General features: G+C 41.7%; 1 pseudogene; it reads left to right on the forward strand.

Moving 5' to 3' along the window:
• Nucleotides 1-4228: 4228 nt before the first annotated feature.
• On the forward strand, nt 4229-5230 carry LOC102828901 (annotated as a pseudogene).
• The last annotated feature ends 2619 nt before the right edge of the window (nt 5231-7849 follow it).

The following is a 7849-nucleotide window of genomic DNA, read 5'->3' on the forward strand; positions in this document are numbered from 1 at the left end:
AGCCTCATCTTTCTCCCACGGAGCGGCTGGTAGTTTCGAACCGCTGACCTTAAGGTTCGCAGCCCAATTCGTAACCACTACACTACCAGAGCTCCACCAACAATAGGAGAATGCAATCTTTTCAAGTGCCTAGGGAAGCTGTATCTAAGGTCATGGAAGAAACTTCAGTAAAATGAAAGTGATCATAGTCACAGTGTGTTCTTACATACAGTGTATAATTAAATTAGACATTGTTCATAGAAAGATCTCTGGAAACGTCCCAAATATTTGGAAGCTGAATAATCTACTTCTTTAACATTTTTGATAAAGAAATAAATCAAACAAGAAATTAAAAGGTATTTTAGCTGAACAAAAATTTAAAAACCATATCAAATTTTATAGATTTATTCTGCTCCTTGTAAGGGAGCTTCAAAAAGTTTATGGAAAATTGGAATTAAAAGATAAGGGAATTTTTCCATGAACTTTTGAAGCCCCTTAATATTTCTTAGAATCACAGACTTTTCCTAAAACAATTGTGGTAACAAAGAAGTCAATCAAACACTTTAGGTGTAACATGTAGTAACAATTTCAACCTTATATTAAAATCTTCACTCTGGTATTGAACCAGAAGGCCAGTGTCATTGTGACTGCCCAACTCTTCTATTCACGGAATCAAACAATGGAATTCAATCTTTTTATGAGCTTTTATAGTTCTATTTATCATCTCTGAAAATTGATGGGAAATTATAATAGAATTAGAGTATTTAAACACATACCCAGTTATAACCAATTTCTAGAGGTATCTATCACTTTTATCACAGAAATAGGTTTCAGAGAATTAAAGGTTTACAATAAAAATGCAAAGTCTACAATTGAGCATTTAACTATATTTAATGATGAGGAAAAGCAAATGCATGACCAGAAACATAAAATATTAATATCAAACGAAGATGTAAGAAGGCTCAAAAAGTACAAATGGCCTAAAGGAATGTATTAGAGTTTAACAGACTATAAAGTTGAGAAGAGAACATGACGAGAATCTAATGCTTGAAAGGGTAAAAACAAATCTTGTATTTTGTTTAACCCACTGAAAAGTTCTTTGTAGTCTGGGCAGTCATAGCCCAAGACTTGATCAATCAAAATGCAATTAAGATATGCTAATCAGAGTCCTAGTGTGGTGTTGTGGGCTAATGCATCAGACTGCAAAGTCGTTTGAACTACAAGTTTGGTGGTTCAAGCGCCCCAGCTGCTCCCTGGAAACCCTATGCAAGGTCACCATGGGTCAGAACTAACTTGACGGCACTTAACACCAACAACAAATAGAGCCCGGGTGGCACTGTAGAATAAACACTGGATGATGACCACAAGGTCAGCAGTTCAAACCCATCAGCTACTCAGGTGAAAAAAAAAAAGAGACTTTCTGTGTCCTTGAAGATTTATAGAAACCCTATGAGTCCGCATCAACTTGGTAGCAGCATATTTTGGGGTTTGAGACATTGAATACAAAGTAATAAGAGCAGTGGAAATGGAAATGCCTACCACGCTCAGGTGGGTAATCTGGGAGGGAACATGAGAAGAAAGGATTAGTGGGGAGGAGCTGCTGAAGCCATGCAAAATGTTTGTGCTTTTAAAGAAGCCATAACTCACAAAGCCTGGTGAGAGATTCCATCAACAGAGACACTCAGAGACCTTTGTCCTGGTCTGTATGCTGAGAATAGAAGCTTCTGTTTCAGGAAAGCTCAGTGAGCAGAATTCAGGGAAGCCAACCGTAGTGGAGAAAGATCTGATAGCAGATTCAAACAGAAACATCATGGTGGTGGTGGCAGTAAGCCATTGAGTCAGTGGGTTACTGAGGGTTTCCAGTGAATATTCACAATATTATTCCTAGTTTGTTATGATCCACACAGTCAAATGCCTTTTCATAGGCAATAAAGCACATGTAAATAAATGTTGCAGTATAGTGAACTATCTAATGTCTCTTCTAGCCATAGAAGATACTGACAGGACAGCATGATTCAGCTGTTGAGACTAGCCGAGTTCATTGTAATTGGCAAACCTTGAAACTCTAACAAGTTTAAATAAGTCATCTCAGAAGCAGGAGGGCATAACTCACTACCATCAAAGAAAAAGAGTAAGGAGGAGAGCATGTCCTTTGGACTCAGAGACCCAGGGACAGAAAGCTGTTACACGTACATAGGAGCAGCAGAACCAAGAACCAGTGCACAAGACAGAGCAGTGGACCAAGTTGAGCTGACTGACTTTGGGCAGGAGGATTACTTGTGGAGTGGGGTGCCTCCAGCCACTTACGTGGGGGACCTAGGTTTGCTGGCCACGGAGTAAGAGCTGAGTGCCTTCAGGCTGTGGTTATGGTGGAGTGGTGGGTCCCATGGACATGTTATCAACAACTTACTGGGACAACTGAGTCCTGAGGATTTTCTGATCCTGTATTGGAGCCTGTTAACTTCCTTAACAAAACCCATAATTGTTAGCATGGTATCTGAGTTCTGTTTAGCCATTGCAACAGGTTATCGAACCTAACTGAGGAGTAACGAGGGTTGTGGAAGGAATGGTTGCTGCTACGTAGTATTCCACAAGTATTCTCTGCGCTGATGCTACAGCTTTTTAATTACCTTCAGTAAAATGTTACTTGCATGCGATAATAGTGATATTGTTCAATCATATCCACATTCCATTGGGTCACCTTTCCTTGGAATGGGCACAAATATGGCTATCTTTTCATTGGTTGGTCAGGTAGCTGTCTCCCAAATTTCTTGGCCTAGATGAGTGAGTACCTCCAGTGCTGCATCAGTTTGTTGACACATTTCAATTTGTATTCCATCAATTCTTAGAGTCTTGCCTTTCACTGAAGCCTGAACTTCTTCCTTGAGTACCACAGGTTCGTGATCATATGCTGGCTCTTGAAATGGTTGAGCATTAACCAATTCCTTTTGTGACTCTGTCTATTCCTTCCATTTTCTTTAGGTGCTTCGTGCATCATTCAACATTTTTCCCATTGTCATTGTTAACTGTTGTTGAGTCGGTTCCAACTCATAGCAACCCTATATCACATTTCATTTCCGAGTGACTGGTTTGAATCACCAACCTTGCAAAAGTCTAGTGCTTATCCTACAGGGCTACATCAGGACTCCTTTGATATTACAACCCAAGGCTTGAACTTTTTCTTCAGCTCTTTCAGCTTGAAAGATGCTGAGCATGTTCTTACCTTTTTGTTTTCTAACTCCAAGTTTTTGCACATTTCATTATAACAATTGACCTTGTCTTCTTGAGCTGCCCTTTAAAACTTTCTGTTTGACGCTTTTACTTTCCTATTTCTTCCAGTCACTTTAGCTACTCTACACTCAAGTGCAAGTTTCAGAGTTTCTTCTGACATCCATTGTGACCTTTTTTTTCTTTCCTGTCTTTATAATGATTTTTTGCTTTCTTCCTGTATGAGGTTCTTGATATCACTCCACAGCTCTCCTGGTCTTCAATCATTACTGTCTAATTAATCAATCTGCTCTTGAGATAGTCTCAGAATTCAGGAGGGATATATTCAAGGCCATATTTTGGCTCTTGAGGAGTTGTTACCATTTTCTTCAGCTTCAGCCTGTGAACTGCATATGAGCAATTTATGATCAGTTCCACAGTCTGTCCCTGGGCTTATTATGACTGGTATTGAGCTTCTTCTTTATATCTCCCTACAGATGTACTCAATTTGATTCCTGTGTATTTCACCTGGTTAGGTCCATGTGTATAGTTGCTTTTTATGTTGTTGAAAAAAGGTAAATGCAATGAACAAATTGTTGGGCTTGCAAAATTCTATCATGTAATCTCCAGCATGATTTCTATCACCAAGACCCTATGTTCCAACTACTGATCTTTTCTCTTTGTTTCTAATTTTTGCATTCCAATCACCAGTAATGATCAACACATCTTGATTGCATGTTTGATCAATTTCAGATTGAAGAAGTCAGTAGCATTCTTCAATTTCATCATCACTTGTTTTAGTGGTTGGTGTGTAAATTTTAGTTCAAGACTTCTTTGCGATGGCCACACAGAACTCAGAAACCATACTCACAGTCAACAGTTCAAATCTATCAGCTGTTCTGTGGGAGAAAGATAAGGCATTCTGCTCCTGTAAAGATTTACAGCCTCAAAACCCCTATACGGGGATCTTTGGAGTGGTGGCGCAGCTGTTTCTTCTGCATTCTGTATTGGAAAAAGTGATTTCTAGACATCCTGCTACAAAATGCCTTTGTTTAGCAAATCACACAAAAATCCAGCAGAAATCATGAAAACTCTGAAAAACTTGGGGGAATGAAAAAAAGCAAGACAAAAAGACAGACAAGGCCTCAGAAGAAGTATCAGTCACTGCAAGCAATGAAAGAAATTCTGTGTGGCACAAATGACGAGGAGCCACCAACAGAATCAGAGGCCCAGCTAGCACAGGAACTCTACAGTAGTGGGCTGCTGGTGACAACTGATTGCTGACCTGCAGGTAACAGACTTCGAAGGAAAGAAAGATGTAACCCAGATATTTAACAACATCCTAAGAAGACAGATCGGCACTCGGAGCCCTACTGTGGAATACATCAGCGCTCACCCTCATATCCTGTTTATGCTTCTCATAGGATATGAAGCCCCACAGATTGCCTTACATGGTGGGCTAATGCAGAGAGAATGTATTTGACATGAGCCACTTGCCAAAATCATCCTCTTTTCTAATCAAGTCACAGATTTCTTTAAGTATGTGAAGTTGTCAACATTTGATATTGCTTCAGATGCCTTTGCTACATTTAAGGATTTACTAACCAGACATAAAATGTTGGTAGCAGACTTCTTAGAACAAAATTATGACGCTACTTTTGAAGATTATGAGAAATTGCTTCAGTCTGAGAATTATGTAACTAAGAGACCATAATTAAACCTGCTAGGTGAGCTGCTTATGGACTGACACAACTTTGTCATTATGACAAAGTACATCAGCAAACCCGAGAACCTGAAACTGATGATGAACCTTCTATGAGATCAAAGCCCCAACATTCAGTTTGAGGCCTTTCATGTCTTCAAGGTGTTTGTGGCCAGTCCTCACAAAACACAGCCAATTGTGGAGATCCTACTAACAAATCAACCGAAACTCCTTGAGTTTCTGAGTACCTTCCAAAAAGAGAAGATGGGCGACAAGCAGTTCACAGATGAGAAGGATTACTTGCATAAGCAGATTGGAGACTTGAAGAAAGCTGCCCCTTGAAAACCTCACCCCGACCCCACAGACCTTCCTCTCATTTGTTCAGTTTGTGAAATGAGTGTCATTTCAGCAAGTAATCGTTCTTGAGGTGGCTTTGGAGGTGCCAGTTTCTCCCTTCAATTCATTGTTCAGGGTAGATGAAATATATACGTTTGAATGAAAAAATTATTTAACCTAGAATAATATATTTTAATCAAATCTGTGATTATTTATGTGAAATCAGAGCCATTGTAATCGACAATGGTAAAGGCAAAATCCCTTTGTTGATGGAGCAGTAAGAAGGTGGTCAACCCTGGTCTCCTGAGCGGCCAGGTAAGAGCTCCGTGGGGGCGCCACTGGGGCCTCAAGGAGACCTGGGCTACAGGGAGACTTAGGGGTCAAAACTGTCCTGCCCCTCTGACAAATTCATTTCTTAACCCAGGCACTGAAAGCAGGCTAATGTTCTCCAGCATTGCATGCTCTTCCCTGCCTCTTTCTGCTGAAAGAGCTGTTCCTAACTTCACCAGCAGGTGCCCCGCCTCAGCTCCGCCCACCACCCTCCCACATTTCATCCTATTAGCATCCACCTGGCTCCCAGCCCTCCACCATACCTTGCCTTTGGGTTAGATGGAACCAATTTAGTAAAATTAGGACACATTAGCAGTGGACAGAGGACAAAGAGGGCTCAGGTATGAGCCACTCAAGGAAGAACTGCAGACAAGTCAAGAGCTGCAGCTGTGGATCTTGTGATGGATCAAGTGATCCACTGGTTCCTGAGGGTAGTAAGCACTTGGACTTTCGTTCATGCTTGTCTAAGGGACAGATATTCTGTGGTCCAATTGTATTTTGGAGTAGGAGTGGCATCAGTCTATCTGGCTAGTACAGTACAGTACAGAAAGGGCACGGGCTGTCCAGGCCTGCAGACCACTTTTCTAATCAGGGAACCCCATCCAGAAAGGACACCGTCAGAGGGCTAAAACTCTTTTTTTCTCAGTAGTAAATCTGCCCTTATAAACCTGCACTGCAAAGTCTTCAGTGAAAAGATAGAGAACATACATTTTTTCATAGGAGAGTTATTAAGGAGTTAATTTGTGTTCTTTCATAAAAGCATGGAACAACACACAAAGAAATGCCCATGGTTTGTTTTCAGACATCAGGTGTATAAAATGGAATTTTAAAGCTATGTTTACAAAACATTAAAAGTACATTTGCGAGGACTTCTGGCGCTTCCCTGACCGGGCAGCACAGGTGTGTGGGCTCCGGGAGAGGGTGGACAGTGTCGCACACGGGAGCCCCCGCCTGGTAGACAGAAGGCCCTTAGGCAAACATAAGACTTTAGCCCCCAACACTGTGGACTTGCTTTATTAAAGGGTCGAGCTGCTGGGGAGTTGTGGGCATTTTGGACCCATGCTCAGCTACTTCTCTGGGACAGCACCCCGCCCACTGCAGAGCTTGGAGCAAAGGGCTTGAGAAGACCGGTTCTGAGGGCCAGCTCTCCCGGAGAGCCAGCGAGGCCACAGGGGCTGGCACAGTCCTTCGTGAGGGGTGGGAAGCCTCATTGCCACGGGAGGCGTTGTCTGCGTGGACGTAGTGCGGGCCGGGTGCCCACGGCACAGGGAGACAGAAAGAGGCATTTTTTGATGACATCAGAAAGGGATGCCATCTGCTAGCAGCCACTAATCCCGCCCTCCACCCCCTCTGCTTAGGCTAGCCCTCTGCCCAACCTCCGAAACTCAGGCCCGCCCATCAAGGCACAAGCCAGCACATGCGCTTTGAGATGGTCTTTACCACCAGCAACAAGGGAATCCTGCTGTGGCTCTGTAGATTAAGGGACCAGACTGCAGAGCCTTTTGAACTGCAAGGTCAGTGGTTCACGCCCATCAGCTGCTCATTAGAAACCCTATACAGGGTTTTTTTTTTGTTGTTTTATTTTTTTCTTTTTACTCTGTGGGTTAAGGGACCAGACTGCAGAGCCTTTTGAACTGCAAGGTCGGTGGTTCACACCCACCAGCTGCTCCTTAGAAACCCTACACAGGTTCGTTTTTCTTTCTTTCTTTATGTGTATGTGACTAGAGATTACCTTATTTAATCTCGTGTTTTTTCTGATGCTGAATTCTTTCTCCTTTTTGTTTTTTTTTTTGTTTGTTTGTCCTTTCTTTTTTGTTGTTGTTTTTTGTCTTGCTTTGTTTTTATCTCATTATCGCTTTTGTTTTTGACTTTGCTTTTAATTTTGTTTTCTACCTGACTGGTGTTGCTTGGAGGTCACACAGACTCCCTTCTGCTATCGGAAAACTCCGTTTTTGTTTTTTATTTTGATTTTGGCTTTGTTTTCTACCCGACTGGTGTTGTTTGGCTGTCACATAGAAGAGTGAAAAGGGAAGACCACATCCTGATCACATCTTCCTGGAGGCAATCAGAAAACATAAAAAAATTACCAAAGTACATAATTAATTATTTGGGCCACAGATAAACATTAAACATGTCCAAGAAGCAAAAGCAGATGACCATATCAGCACATGTCCAGAAAAAAGATAAAATATCTGAGACAAATGAACCAGAAGTAGACCTTCTCTCCATGCTGGAAGGAGGGCAGGCCTTGGAAATACCTGAGAAAGAATTCAGAAAAATGATTATAAAATGTTT

Source organism: Chrysochloris asiatica, unplaced genomic scaffold (genome assembly GCF_000296735.1).
Source record: "Chrysochloris asiatica unplaced genomic scaffold, ChrAsi1.0 scaffold00037, whole genome shotgun sequence".
Lineage (NCBI taxonomy): Eukaryota > Metazoa > Chordata > Mammalia > Afrosoricida > Chrysochloridae > Chrysochloris > Chrysochloris asiatica.